Source organism: Leucopleurus acutus, assembly GCF_964270905.1.
Source record: "Leucopleurus acutus genome assembly, chromosome: 11".
Classification (NCBI taxonomy): domain Eukaryota; kingdom Metazoa; phylum Chordata; class Mammalia; order Artiodactyla; family Delphinidae; genus Leucopleurus; species Leucopleurus acutus.
In genome coordinates, this window is record NC_139152.1 from 32,732,391 (window position 1) to 32,748,602 (window position 16,212).

The following is a 16,212-nucleotide window of genomic DNA, read 5'->3' on the forward strand; positions in this document are numbered from 1 at the left end:
TGACTTATAAGTGCAGTAGATTATGGTTTAATTTTTTTCTCTGTTTTTAAAATTATGTTTTCATGTATAATTCAGCCTTTATAATGTTTTTTATTCCATCTGATAGATAACTCTTTTTAAAGCAATGTACATTCTCGTTTGAAACCAATAACTTGCTGGATAGTTTTAAAGGTGGTCCTGAGGGTTATGAAAGTTTTTTCAGTGCTTTCTCTGGTAAGGAAACTGGAGCTTTCCAGTCAACAGTAAGAGTTGGCTTTAATGAATTCAGTGCTGTCTATAGAGCCCAAAGTACAGAAAAGAGGCCTCTGGGGAAATGGCTGAAGTACTCTACCAGCCCAGCATTCTGGAACAGCATGATTGAATAGAGTACTTAGTTGGCACTATGAGGCAGAGATTATCCCCTCTTTACAGATGAAGAAACTGAGGACACCTGAGGCTACATATTTAGAACTGTAAATCATAGGCTGGCACCTATCCTTTAAAGTTTTCCCAGGCTCTATTGTTCTCTTTATTTGAACAGACTGGCTTGTGTATTTCTACACCCTGGCTATCCATCTGATAAAAATTTGGCATTTCTTTCCATCAAAGCATATTTTCCAAAGGTGCCCTTAGGAAGACAGCCTCATTGAATTTTATTTCCCTTCACCTTAGATGGTATGAGGTGTTAAGTCTTTTAAGAGATGCTATTTGAAATCACCGTTATCTGACTACCTGCATGTTACTACAGTTCAAAACTTGTTAAACATTGGACTATTAAAGTTAATTATATGGTTATTTGTCCCTTGAAGACAGAAGTGTTGCTCATTCAGCTGGAAATAATGTGCTGAAGATGGAAAAGTTAACAGTTGCTGATTCATCATGGAATAATGCATATTTATGGATATTCTTTTATAATAATAGAGAATGCTAAATAAATCAGTAATATATGAACACAATGGGAAGATGGACTAATAGTCACTTTGACTTAAAATTGAGGATAGTTACATTTTCAGAGTATAGTATTTAGAGAAACTTTATATAGAGGGCTAATAATTTAGTCACCACAAAATCCTTTTAGCCCAATAATTTGCTATATAATTTCTAAGCTATTTTATAAGCAACTTCTAAATAGCAGTCCTTCTTAACCTGATCATCTGGCATATAAAATACAGATACTAAATATAGCAGTTGAAAGAAGGGAAGCAGTGGCTTTTAAGGAAATGAGCATTCAACTTTGAATCAGGACCAGAAACTTGACTATATTTCATGGGAAATTGTAGAACCCAACTTATCTCATTGTGCTTTGAGGTCAGAAAAATAAATCATTCTTATTTGTTTAGTATATTCTTTCATGGTTCAGAGAAAGTATATAATATGTTAGCTACATAAGTGCAGAGGCTCTTAGACTGCAAAGTAAGTATTAAGTATCTACCAAGTGTTAGCATCATTCTAAAGTTAAAAGAGTAGAATTCTGTTAAAAGATCTACCTTGTTGGTCCTAACACTGACATTCAGCAATGTGACTTTCTCACACTAATCTACTTACGAATCTACTCTCTATATTTTTCACTCAAATTTATCTCTAAAGAATGTTAAAGTCAAAAAAGTGAGTTTAGAAGAACATACTTATTAGCAGTAATTTGATCTCTTAAGTTCTAGCTTTAGTCGTTGTCTTTTAAAGATTTAGTTCAGAGTATGTTTGTTTCATTGTTAAACACTATAGATAGATCTCAGTCTAAGTAATAGATACCCATCTCAAAGGTTTTGTGTGTGTGTCTGTGTGTGTATACACACGCAAGAGAAGAGCAGTATAAAAAATGTTATGACACACAGTCAAATAACATTTAGCTTGTATGGCTGTTTTGTGTTTTTGAAAATTGAATTTTATTTGGAATGTGAAGGTAATATGGTTGCCAGATAATTAAATCCTATTATAAATCCCTTTGAAAAATTAACTATAATCAACTAGTTTTTTATGTAATTCAACATTTTTTAACACAATCTTGTTAGATTATTTAAACTGAAGCTCAGCTGTGATTGTTTCAAATATAAAATAAGGAAAATACATTTTTGCCCTTTGAGAGAACATTATAAGTTGATCCTCTGTCTTCTCTTTCCAAAGCCCAAGCATCACAGTTCATCATGACATCCTCATTTATCAGAGTTGTTTAAGACAATGAAGCCCACATAAAGAATGCAATACTTTGTATCTCAGTCCTCCTTGAGCATCTCCAGACTCAACTTTTCACCTTTCCCATCGCATTCCCTGCCCAAAAAAGTCAACAAAATAAGCTAAATGGGTGATGGCCATAAAATCACTCAGGACCAGCTCCTATTTTCTCTCTTATGTTGGATCTTTTCTTTTTTTATATATAAATTCATTTATTTTATTTTTGGCTGTGTTGGGTCTTCGTTGCTGTGCGCGGGCTTTCTCTAGTTGTAGCGAGTGGGGGCTACTCTTCATTGCTGTACATGGGCTTCTTATTGTGGTGGCCTCTCTTGTTGTGGAGCACGGGCTCTAGGACTGCAGGCTTCAGTAGTTGTGGCTCGTGGGCTCAGTAGTTGTGGCTTGAGGGCTCTGGAGCGCAGGCTTAGTAGTTGTGGTGCACGGGCTTAGTTGCTCCACGGCATGTGGTATCTTCCCAGACCAGGGATCGAACCCGTGTCCCCTGCATTGGCAGGCGAACTCTTAACCACTGTACCACCAGGGAAGTCCCTGGATCTTTTTTCTAAGTTTTAAAATTCTTTATGTTATATAGAGAACTCTAAAACATCATCTTATTTTCACTGATAAAGAGAAATGCCAATTTAACTTTGATAATCCTAGTACTTAATATTTATTTGTAATTTATTGTCAAAGGATGCTGATTGCTATTGGAGCATGTTACATAAATTTGAACTGTGGGGAACATCACACTTCTCCATCAACTAATAAGTACCTCATGGTGGGGTTACGCAGGATACAAGAGAAGTACAGGTCAACATTTCCTTTCTTATAATTCTAGAATTCAAAAAAAGCTCTAAACATACAGCATTGTGATTCATTTGGTGATAAAACCTGATTTTGACTTGAACTCATTTGGTAGCAAAACCTGTTCTGAACTGATCTGAGGCCATTTCTATCTTATGTATTCGATCTGGAGTGAATATACCCAATTTTTGCTAAAGAAATATTGATGTCTTTGATTACATGTTGCTACTCCAGACAGATATACACACTTCCAAAGTTCCAAAAACTCCAAACATATTTTAATCCAAAACATATATAGCCCCATGGACTTTGGAAAAGGGATTCTAGGTCTGTTAGACGTTGTCCTTGCACTCCAGTAGCTTGTAGTTTATTGAGGTATATGACAGGAACACCACCTTTAAACACATAATCAACAAATAGTTACTGAAAGTCTACCAGTTGGCAGATATTCACACACATACAGATATATGTATATATTCTATGTATATATATATATGTATAATATAAAACTATGTTTTATATATAATGTATATAATGTTAATTTTGCAACATAAGAGAAAAGTAGTACTAGTTTAGAAAAAGTCTAGTGATATAAAAGGTTTCAGAAAGTAGTAGAACTTCTCTCTTAATCATTTTTGAATTTGTTTCTTCATAAAATAAAGCAAAAGCACAGTCAATAAGGAAACCTCTGTATGTACACTGAAGGTAAAAACAAATAAGCCTGTAAAGTTTTGATGAAAACCCTCCAGTAAGTGTGTTTTTCTTTACATATAATAGAAAGCTGTTTTGAGGATAGATCAGTGTAACAAGTTTAGATCAAAGAACCAAATAGAATTTAGTTGACTTTCATTACTGCCCTTACTAGATATGACTTTAGGTAAGTTATTTAAAATCTCTAAGCCTGCTTTATTATCTGTAAAATATTAATAATAAAAGCAGCCACCACATAGACTCGTTAGAGGATTACATCAGGTGATGCATGTATTGGAGGATGTCTGGCACATAGGAAGCACGTTTATGCTCCTTATTACGAAGCTGTTCTCATCCAGGCCCAGTGGATAAAGATAGTCTTAGGCTATAGAATTCTATGTAATTCATTCTTAGCTATTCAAGGGAGTTGTCTTCATTGCATGTTATATTTTCATTTGATAGGATAAATTTTTCTATAATTTTTTAAGGTTTCATATCTAATAATGAAAGTAGTTATCTGGTGAAGAAGCCATCTTCAGCTGCTCTAGGCCTTTATGTTTATTACTGGAAGTCTCTCAGCTGACTCACATGAGACTTTTAGATTTAATTTCTAGAATTTCTCCAGGAAGCAGAAGAAATTGGAACAACAAAGTGTTTTGTCTTATGAAATACTTGATGTGTTATTTACTCCTGATGAGTTCAAGTTTAATATCTAAGCCATTCAATACACTCATAAGGTGATCACACCCTCTGCCCTATAAGAATCTCATTGAAATAAGCTACAATAAGGTATAAAATTAGGTGGTAAAATGGAAAGGGATGATACTCATAATAGAAACTTTGACATATTTTTACTAGACATAGTGAAGTCATATTAGAATGAAGGAACTTCTAATGTGACCAAGAATCTCTGTATGTGTTTAAAAGACTCATAGAAAAAGGAAGTGGAAGAGATGGTAGCAGGGCCATGTTATGACTTTCATGAACCCCAGGCACTTCTACCTTTATGGGCCCCTTCCTTAATAAAAAATAATTACAAGTGATATTTTACACGAGTCTTGTTATAAAGATAAATACAATCTAGGCTGGATTTATTATTATATATTCATTAATAGTATATCTATTTTCTCTTCTTTTAAAGCAAATTAAAATTAAAGCATTTTTGTGAACTCCTAAAAGTAACACAGACCATAGGCATTGTGCCTATTGTGTCTGTCTCATGGATAAGCACTATCCTGGATGCTAGTAGAACTTCACCAATCCTTTTTCTTAAAAGCCAAGTATCAATGCAATACCTGGATTTCTACAAGAGCATTTAACAGGCATAGAATACAGGAATGGCCCAGCCAAACAACGGTTCCTTCAATAAAGAAAAAGAAAACTCATCTTCAACATAGACTGACAGATCCTGTCCTGACTTTGTCCAGTTCAGCTTAATTTCTTTCCATCACCATCCCAGGCTGCTGCGATTCTGGCTTAACAAAATGAAAGTAAAGTAATTGAAAACTACTCCCTTGTCTTTTCATTTGTACTCAGAAGATTTGGAAATAGATCCTCAATGTTCAGTATTGAAAAAGCATAGACCGGGCTTCCCTGGTGCCGCAGTGGTTGAGAGTCCACCTGCCGATGCAGGGGAAATGCATTCGTGCCCCCGTCCGGGAAGATCCCACATGCTGCAGAGCGGCTGGGCCCGTGAGCCATGGCCCCTGAGCCTGTGTGTCCGGAGCCTGTGCTCCGCAACGGGAGAGGCCACAACAGTGAGAGGCCCGCGTACTGCAAAAAAAAAGAAAAAAAGAAAAAGAAAAAGCATAGACCGTACTCTGTGATCACAAGCAAACAAAAGAACACTTTGGTTCAAAAGACAATGACATTTGAAAAATAAGATAGAGTATATTCTTATGCATTTTTTACTTCAACACAGTAGAAAATTTTAGGATATGTTAGGTTGACTTAAAAATACATCAACTTTTGATTTTAATCAAATAAATAAATCACAACTTTGCAATTTAAGAGCAAAAATGATGATGAGAGAATGATCTGAAACAAGAAAAATTGCATGGAGTGAAAAACACAACTGCCAAATTAAAACTCAAATAAGAATAGCGACCATTGATGGCATTTCACAAAATCAGTCATGTAAATGACATGTTTAAGAAATTCTCCCAGAATTGGGAAAAGTATTAAGAGACAAAAATAACAAAAAACAAAGGGTATGTGACCAAGATAGCCTTAAATTTCCCATCAGTGACTAATTTTGGACAGGTTTCCTCCTGACGGCAGGCCTCTCTCATCTCCCTTTTCTTGGAGGATTTACTTTAGAAAACTTATAATTGAAAATTCTTTCTCTGCCCCCATGAAATGTATATAAATTAGTCCCCAGCCTCTAGCCAGTTTTATAATCCAAGAATGTCTTTCTCAAAAACCTGGGAATCATTCCTTCGAAATATAGTCATCGAGAAAGATCTCTATCTCTCAGTTTCTGTGGGAGGGCAGGAAACTAAACTCAATAAGCACAAATTAGCAAACAGATGGCCTAATAACACTGACCCTCCCACTAACATCTTTCAGTACTATTCCACTAGCTCACCCCAGCTCTAAAAACTCTCGCACCATTTGTTTCAATGGAGTTGAGTTCAGTTTCTTTTCTTACTGCAATAGTCTTGAATAAAGTCTTCCTTGCCTGCTTAAATTTGTCCAGTACAACTTTACTTTGACACATCAAAGCCAGATCTTTTTGATTCAAAGGATATTTAATAAGCATCTAATAATAATAATAACAACAAAGTACAGGAATAACTATTGACTGTGGGCCATGCCCAGGGTGAGGCATCTCGTCTTAGTCCAGGACAATTTTCCAGAGAAAGTGAAGCCATGAACTCACAGTAGCTGGGGGACATGCACTGACCAGTAAAGGAGATCTGAAGGGGGCTGACAACATCTACCATAGACATGCTTTCTGTTAAGATTAATTTTGGCTGCAAGAAAGGAAAAATCTGATGAAAGTGGTTAAAACAAAGTAAAGGCTTTATTTTTCCCATGAAGCAAGAATTCCAGGGATAGGCAGTTTAGACCTGTGCATGGCTCCAGTATGTCAAGGATCTGCACTCTTTCTCCCTTCCTTCTATAGTGTCCTGCTAAGTGTGTGGTTTCATCCTCATGGCTGCTAAATCTTTGTACATATGACCACATTCCAGGCAGGAACAAGGGGAAGAGCAGAGGACCAAAGGGACAAGCCAATCAGTATACAAGCTCTATAGGTAAAAATCTCTTAGCTTTCCTGGTAGTACTACCCAGTGACTTCAGTGAACATCTCATTGTTAAAATGAGATCACACAATACACCCCTAGTTGTTGAGAATTTTAGCTGTCCACCTTCTTGTAGCAAAGGAGGTCAGATAAGAAGGAGGATTGGGATGACTCTAAACACCCACAGCATTTGCCAAACTGAACAATTTTACATTTGAGTTAAATGACTCTCTTAACCCTTAGGAAAACAGAGATCCAGTTCTAAAATAATATGATATTAAAAGTAGCAGAGTAAAAAATACATATAAAATTACGCAATAGGCCTAAGCTATATTCAGAAAAAATTATGTTACATAATAAGGACTGAAAATAAGTGAACTAAGTATTAAGGTAAGCAAGAAAAAAAGTAAGAAAATATGCTTAAGGAAAATAAAGAGAAAATCATCAAACGCAAAAGCTGACATTTACAAATTTGAAAAAAGAAAAGGGGGAAGGGGAACTGCCATTGTAAACTTAATCCAATATTTGTTCTTTACAAGGTCAGTAAAATAGACCAAGCCTTGGGCAAGACTTATAGGGAAACAAGGGAGAAAGGCACTATATTATGTTAGGAATGACGTAGGGGATATAACAACATATTTTGGGTGATTTTTCCCCTTAATAAAGAAAATACTATGACAGTTATATGTTAAGAAAAGGCAAAAATATGGATAAAGTGAAAGTGTTTTTTAGTAAAAGACAAATGACCAAAATTGATCCCATAGATAATAGAATAGCATGGGGAAAATGGTTAAAGCAGTAACTTAGTTTCAAAACAACATAGGTCAGATGGAAATGGAACCAACAATAGAGCAAAGTATTCTCAGCACAATTTAAAAGTAAATTTAAAAATTAAAAATAACGTACATATCCTCTAGATTAGATATTTTGCTTATAGATGTTTTTCTTGGGGGAAGAATGAGAGGTGTATATATAGATTTATGTGACTAGATATGCAATGTCGTGCCATTCATTAGCACTATATATTACAGAAAAATATGAGAAATTATTTAAATACAGAAATGTAGAGGATCATGGTTCATACATGCAGTCAAATAGATTAGATTTAATTGTATGACGTTGCTGCTATCGACCATTTCTAATTTGTTATATAAAACCAGTGATTTCATATGCTCCAAACTAATAAATACACACACTTATATACCCCAATATTTTAACTGTGGTTATCTCTGAGTGGGGGGATTATTAGTGATTTTAATTGTCTAATTAATTCTAATAAATGAACAAAATGAGCACATAACTTGCATGTATTACTTTTTAATGTTCCACTAAATTATGCACTCTTGGGGAACAGGCATTTGGTTTTGGTAATCATTATATTCCTGGTGCAGGAGGAGCCCTGCAAATATTTGTTGAATCAATAACTGAAAAAATATTTATACTATAAAAAAAGATTTTAAATTGCAAATGAGGAGAGCTAGAGAAATTGCTCCTTAAATTATTTGCCTCACCATGTGAAAGGGTTAAAGCAATTTTAAGCCTATCATGGCTCAATTTAGGCAATTATTTTTCCTTAATGTATTCCATATGTTTAGTATCTGATAAGATGCTATTATGAGATGTTACATCGACTTTATGGTTCTCTTTGAAAACATCCAACTAAATTTCACAAATATAACTTGATGTGAGAAATAATGAAAACACCAATGATTAATGGAGAGATACAATCGCAAGAGAAAAATGTCTGCCCAACAGTTCAGAATAGAATGGTAACATAGTGTTTGAATCTATAATAATAGTGGTATATGAAATTGTATCAGATACATTTTACTGATTCATTATTCAAATTCTCAAATTTCAAAAACTGTGTCCTGGAAGATATACTACAACTTCGTAGACCATGCTCATGGCTTGCGAGGAAAACTGCATTTCAGCACTACAGTTATTTTCTCTAATGTAAAGAGTGGCACAAGAAACCACTGACTGTGATGGTCTTTAGTGCAAAACAAGGTTGAAATCCACATTCACTCAGAAATCCTATTAGTGCCTCTGCTGAAGAAAAGGCAAAAAAAAGCACTGAAGTGTTAATGATTTGCCTACAGATTTTTTTCTGTCCATGTGTTTGGATAAGCTGACAGGAGTTAATTACATAAAATTCTTTTCTTTCAAATAATTTCACTGATGTAAAACTTCCAATCCAGTTGCATTCTTTGATAATTCTTTTAAATATCAAAACACTAATTTTTGCTTACATAATATTAATAAATGATGCAGGCATTTTGCATCATTCTCTGCCCTTACTCATAGAGTTGGCATATACTTTAATTAGATATACAAAAAATACAACTGCTTTGTTATTTTTACTGGGAAATTTATTCTTTCCGTCATTGATGTGGTAACCTGCCAAGGAATTAGGAGTTTTTGCATTCTTTGCATTCTATTTATAAAAGAGATACAGTTCCTGGGTATGAACTTGGGCTCTGAGTGAAGATAGGTAGACCAGGAGAGGGCATTTATGAATATTTTAAGTAGATGCATTTATATTTTGTGGTTGATGTCATACTTGATTTGCAATTTTTGAAATATAAAATACAGTGTTCTTGGAATACAATGTTGTCCAGTAACAAAGAGCTTATAAACCCAAATGAGGTTCCATTTATTTTCCAGTATTTTTTTTTTCTTGGTCATAAAAAAATAGCTTAAAATGAAGACTGAAATATACATTCAAAGCTTGCATTCCTTATATGCTATAAAAGTTAGATTTTTTCCAGATATTAAAATATATTTTGTGGCAATATTTGGCATCAAAACAGAAGGCTTATATTTTCTTACCATGCTGTCATTTTCAAAAGTGTTCAGGTAAGGAGTTCTTTTTCCTGAGAGGAAGAATTCCAAGAGATTTTCGTCACCATGAGACAAAGAAAGTCAACAAGCTTAAAAAGCAGCATGAAGGACTTAGATTGATTGTGGAAAAGTCTTTATTTCCAATAATACTTTTTTCAACATTAAACTAGGGAGAAAAATTGCAGAATATTTCCAATTTGATAAAAAAATTATATAATAAGTTTAAAAAGTTATATTTAATAAGAATACACTTTCTTCTTTGTCCTGCCTTTTTGCATTCACCCTTAGTACCACATAGCTCCATTTAATTTGGAAAGTTTGTACCTGAAAGACAGAATACAATCTCTCAATTGATCTCTTTGTTTGTCAAGAGCACTGACGATTGATTTGATTGCAGCTCCTGCAGTTAAAAGAGTGTTCATTTCATGATCAAGTAGCTTGAAAACCCTTCCTTAAAATGCATGTTTCTTTTCTTTTTGGTGATTCTTTTAGTGCACATCAGGGTCCTTCTTGCCTGGGCTTTCCCTGAAACCCTCCTTTTGACATTTCCATTAAAAAATAAAAATTAGTGTTTACTGATTAACATCTCACTTTAAGAGCTCTGCTAAAAGCCATATTCATGAATCAAAGTCAGTGTGTACCACTTGTAATTAACTTGACAAAATTCAGCTTTCCAGGCTAATCTTCTTCTGGCTGCTTTTTGTAATGGCTGTCAATTCAGACCTACAAAACAATTGGAGTCCACTAAAAAGGAGGGGGGAGACATAAAAACTAGTGATTAGTCAGTGTTCTCTAGCTAGGAACATATTCTAATTAAAATTCTGAAGTATAATGAGGAAACAGAAACATCCAAAAATGTTGACTTGAGATTCACATATTTATAATTATATAAACCAGCCTAAATAAGATCAAATTGACAGTAGGGGTTAAATGAGAGTCAATGTAATAAATATCCTAGGGCTTACCATGGGAATGTTTCTGAGCAAGATCCTGAAACAGTAGATCATCTGTTGCACTACAGGGCTTTGTGGTTAAGAATGCTGCCTCTGCAGTGAGACATGCTCAAATACTGGCCTTTTGCTAGTTGTATGATTTTGGAAGCACTATTCAACTTTATTCTGCTTTATTACGTTTTCTCATAAAAAAGTTAGGAAAAAAAAATACATACCTTGCATGTTTATTTTAAGGGTTAAACCAAAAAACAACCTTAATTCACTGCCTGGCATTTAGTAGATGCTAAATAATTATCATGTATTGTAATTCTAACTATTATTATCATAATCTATTACTTAGAGAAAAGCCAAGTACACAAATTGTTAGAGTATAATATAATAATATAATAAGCATGTTAAGAAATATACAAACAAGTTGCCCTTAGGCTTCAGAAATGGAGAACAAACATTTTGGCTGGGAAATCCTGGAGAATGAGAAGTTGACTTTGGAGATGTTCTTTAAAAAGATAGGTATAGTTTATCAATAAGGTGAAGATATCTATTTTAGTTAAAGAGTATGAGCAAAATCATGCAACAGGAAAAGCATGATGTATAATTGAGGAACAGTAAAGCATTCATTTTACTGGAGCATAAGATTTTGTAATAAAGCAAAAGAAGATTATTCTGCAAGGAAATGTTGGATAAATATTGTGAGTTGAATATATTTAGATCATCAATAGATTGTAGAAAGTTTCAAAGGATATTTTGATCACTTTTTGCAGGCCAAAATATTCCAATATCAGAGAGTCCAACAGAACCAAAGCAGACTAAGCCCTCCTATAAAATCTCAGTTAGCCTCTGTTTAATAATTAAAGCCATTTATAAACTTACAGAGATTAAAACTGCTAGGTTTTATGAAAGCCAATTTAGTACTGTTTTTTAGAAGCAGCAAGAATCTTAAAAATATATGACAGTATGCTTAAAAATGTACATTTGGTTCATACAAAGAAAGGACAGTTAAGTAGAATCTTTTAAATAATATTAAAGGCCTCTATCTTTGTTTGGCTAGGACACAGGTTTTGCTCCTGCAGAACAGCTACCTGTGGTGTTTGTGTTTACACAGTTTTTGGACTTACACTGGAAGATTCTGATTCCATTTGTTTAGAATGCAACTCAGGGCACCAATAATTTTCAGACACAAGGGAATTTCAATTGTAAAAGAAAGAGCAAAGACACTTTCCCTTTTTCTACTCTTAAATCATTAAAAGAATAACAAAAAAAATATAAACCATGTTTTTAACAAAACTAGGAATATCTGTCTTTTTGAATCACAATTTAAGAAGCAGCATTGTCAAATACAGTAAATATCAATCCAGGGTACAGGAAGATCCTGACGGAGGACATATGCAGTTACGTGTCTCAGACACAGCCAGCTAAATACAAACATTGTTCAGACAATTGGAGTATGCTAAAGAGAAAAAGCAAAAACGCTTGGTTTGAGCCAATGGAAGCAACATGTTTAAACCATTTATATAAGTTTTGGAGACATTAAAAATGATACTGTAAAGTGTTTAATGTCACAAAATGTGTAGCAGTAGAGTTTTTAAATCTTTAAGAATGATACAAAACAAATTCAGGCCATTTCTATATCTGAGGGTAAGGTAGTCAGATTTAGCAAATAAAAATATATTCAAATTGCATATCACATGAGATATATTAAAAATTGAGTCATTGTTTATCTGGATTTCAAGTTTAACAAAGAGTCCTGTATTTTATATGGCAACCCTACTTGGGAAGTGGTCTAGAGGGGTGTACAAGAGGTTCCAATCATATCTGTGATGTTTGATTTCCTTAAGGAAAATCAGAAGCAAATATAATCAAATGCTAGAATTTGATAGAGCTTGGTGTTTAGTACAGGCATATCTGTCTTGTAGTCCTATTTACTATTGTAAAAATAATTTTCAATATAATGGGTGAACAGACTTCTTTGGTAGTAACAACACAAAGGAGAAGCTACCTTGGCATAAACTTATCAGTAATTGTCCAGCGTCCATATGAAGAAAACATACTACACTATTGAGTGTTAGGAAGATAAGCATCGATAGAAAAACATGCTATATTTTGTTCTTGGATAGGAAAACTTATGATGTAAAAAAAACTGTGCTTTCTACGTGATCAACAAATTTAATGAATTCCCCTACAAAAACTCAATATAAATTTTTTGTGAACTAGACAATATAAGAGATTCTAAACTTCATCAGAATAAATAAATTTGCAATAACTGCCAGATAAATCTGAGAATGATGAATAATACAGGAGATAACCCAACCTTGTAATAAAATATAAATCTACTGTTGCTAAAATGAGGGCTATGCAAAAGTATCATAATTACATTTTCTTAAATAAATTTAGTTATTTTGGGCTGCATTTGGTCTTCGTTGCTGCAAGTGGGCGTTCTCTAGTTGCTGTGAGCAGGGGCTACTCTTCACTGCGGTGAGCGGGCTTCTCACTGCGGTGGCTTCTCTTGTTGCGGAGCACGGGCTCTAGGCATGCGGGCTTCAGTAGTTGTGGGACACAGGCTCTAGAGTGCAGGCTCAGTAGTCGTGGCGCACGGGCTTAGTTGCTCCGCGGCATGTGGGATCTTCCCGGACCAGGGCTTGAACCCGTGTCCCCTGCATTGGCAGGCGGATTCTTAACCACCTGGCCACCAGGGAAGTCCCATAATTACATTTGAGTGAAATGGCCATAGAAATAAAATTGTGATAATCATTGCATAACATGGATCTACCCACAGTAAATATATATATGTATGTATATTTTACATTTTTTTTGAAGTATAGTTGATTTACAATGTTGTGCCAGTCTCTTCTGTACAGCAAAGTCACTCAGTTTTAGACATACATACATTTTTTTTAATATTCTTTTCCATTATGGTTTATCTCAGGAGATTGGATATAGTTCCCTGTGCTATACAGTAGGACCCTGTTTTTCATAGTATATTTTTGAGTCTTTGCTATCTTTCTTATCTTTTTCTTTTTTGCTCCAGTTCAGTTCTTTGGGACTTCCTTGGTGGTCCAGTGGTTAAGACTTCACCTTCCAATGCAGGGGGTGCAGGTTCAATCCCTGTTTGGGGAGCTAAGATATCACATGCTTCCTGGCCAAAAGAACAAAACATAAAACAGTTCAGTTCTTTATCACCTTTCATCTGAAAGTTGTAATAGCTCTTTAACTGCTCTTAATACTGGCAGGTCTTTTCTTCAGGTCTTTTCTTCCACCTCGGTCAAAATGATCTATCACAAACACACATAATGTGTTAACTTCCTGACGTAAAATAGTTTGAGGCTCTCCATTGCATCCTAGACAAATGTAATCATATTAGCATGGAATGAAGGACACTCTAGGACCCAGCCCTACCTATCTCTTCAGTCTTGTCTTTAGCACTCACATAACTCAGAAAGCTTTCCCCCATCTCCTCCCACATACCAGACTATTTCTCACTGCCTGGAATTTCTTTTCAACTTGCTTCACCTGGCCAATTTTTTTCATCTAAAAAATTAATTCAGCTACTATACCTGCCCTCCCCAGTGGGAAGGACTAAATGTACCTTTCCTGAGTATCTCCCTGTAAGTATCTATTTTATAACTCATGAGTGAATCTTGGAAGTTTTAAGTTATATACCAGTCTTTTTTTATTACTCAATGTACTCCTCAAGACAAAATTTTATTTATCTTTTTACACTTACTTCCCAGCATACTGTATACATAACTGTTGGTTAATAAATATTGAAGTGACTTGTTGAATGTCAGTTGAAGTCCTTTCAGTAAAATATATCACACATGTGCTCAGACAAGTGATATCTCAAACAAACAACCAAGCAGGCAAACAAACACACTAAAATTCCTGGAATAGGAAGGTGGATAGCAGTATTTCTAGTTTTACTGGCTATATCCTTACATCTATTTGTTTATTTCACTTTAAATCAGTTTCAATAATTTTGATTTTGACTTCAAATAAACTTATACATAAAATAAATCAATCATAATCTGCATATCTTCATTTTTCCAAATGTGGTTCCAAGAAAATCTCTAATGAACAAGGTTCCCTCTTTTTTTTGGAGCACCCATCTTTCTTTCCTATATATGCTCTGTAAAGTATCACATATTTTACCACAAAAAGATATGAATGATGAACTGAAACAATAGCTTTATTTAGATATAATCTGACCTTTTAGCTTTAATTAAAGGCTATTGACTAACCCCCTCAATAAGACTGAATTTGATCACTTTAATATACTTAGATTTCATTTTAAATGACATTTATTGATTACTTATTTGTACCAAACATTATAAATATCAGCTGAATACTTGAAACAACCTGTGGGTTGCATACTATTTTTACTTTCCTGGTGAGGAAATATGACATCGAGTGGTGAAGTAAATGTTCAGCGTAACAAATAGTAAATGTCAACTCTCAGAGAAGCAAATTAGACTAATTCATTTTACTTCAGACTTATTTTTCTTGATCACAGGTATGATCATGTTTTTACTTACCTTCTGTGATAGAGGTATATTAGAGTATAATTATTACTATATGAATTGAATTTTAATAGAAAAATTTTGAAAATTCTAGAGATAGATTCATAATATATTATCATTACTAATAAAATACATTTGAACTTGTTATTTTGTTTTTTTTTTAATTTGTTTTGAGAGGCAGAATTTCTTTTCTCCATTCATTCTAGGGGAAAGAAAATCTAGATTTCTAATTTTTCCAAAGTTTTATGTATACTCTCAAGAAATGAAGCAAAACTACTTCTACTTATAATAGGCCTTTCTCTCAAGTTGGACAAACTGGCCCAATAATATCACATTACAATGAGAGTTTGGCTTAAAATGTTTAAAATATAACCTGTGTAACCTAGCCACAACTGGAGGGAGCCAATAATGTTCTCCTACTGTTTGATGACAAAAAGAACTTCAGGGAAGTTGCATTTATCCTGCTCTTTCACTATGCAGCAAGGTGACTGCCAAGTTGAGTCTCACAATAGTCTAAATGTTCTAAAACTAAAAACATTTGGTGGAGTGATATTTCACCATAGTAGCTCTATTGGTCAATAGCTGAACCAAGAGTTTACACAAAGAAGAAAAGAGGAAAATGCTTTGTCTTTGTTGCAGAGAATTCTATCCAAATTAACTTGCATTTGATTACTTAATACTTCAGAAATGACAAAATTTTCAAGGGAGTATGGTTTGTCTTTGCTGCTTTTCAACTCTCTGTCACTTCTATATCTCATCCTCTTTCATGTCCTTTGCCTTATATCCCTAGAGACCTTTCAGGCTTTGCTACTAGTTCTAAGTCTCCTTGACCTTGAAGACTGTCTGATAAGAATTACCCTTTCCATAAATATCTGCTTTATAATATGGTGCTCTGATAATTTTCCATTTCAATAGTTTATCAAATGTCATGCCAGAAATTGAGTTAAGTGTTAGCATGTGTTGGATATTCAACTAATATTATTGGAAGAGAAAATGATACAGTGATGAATAAGACCC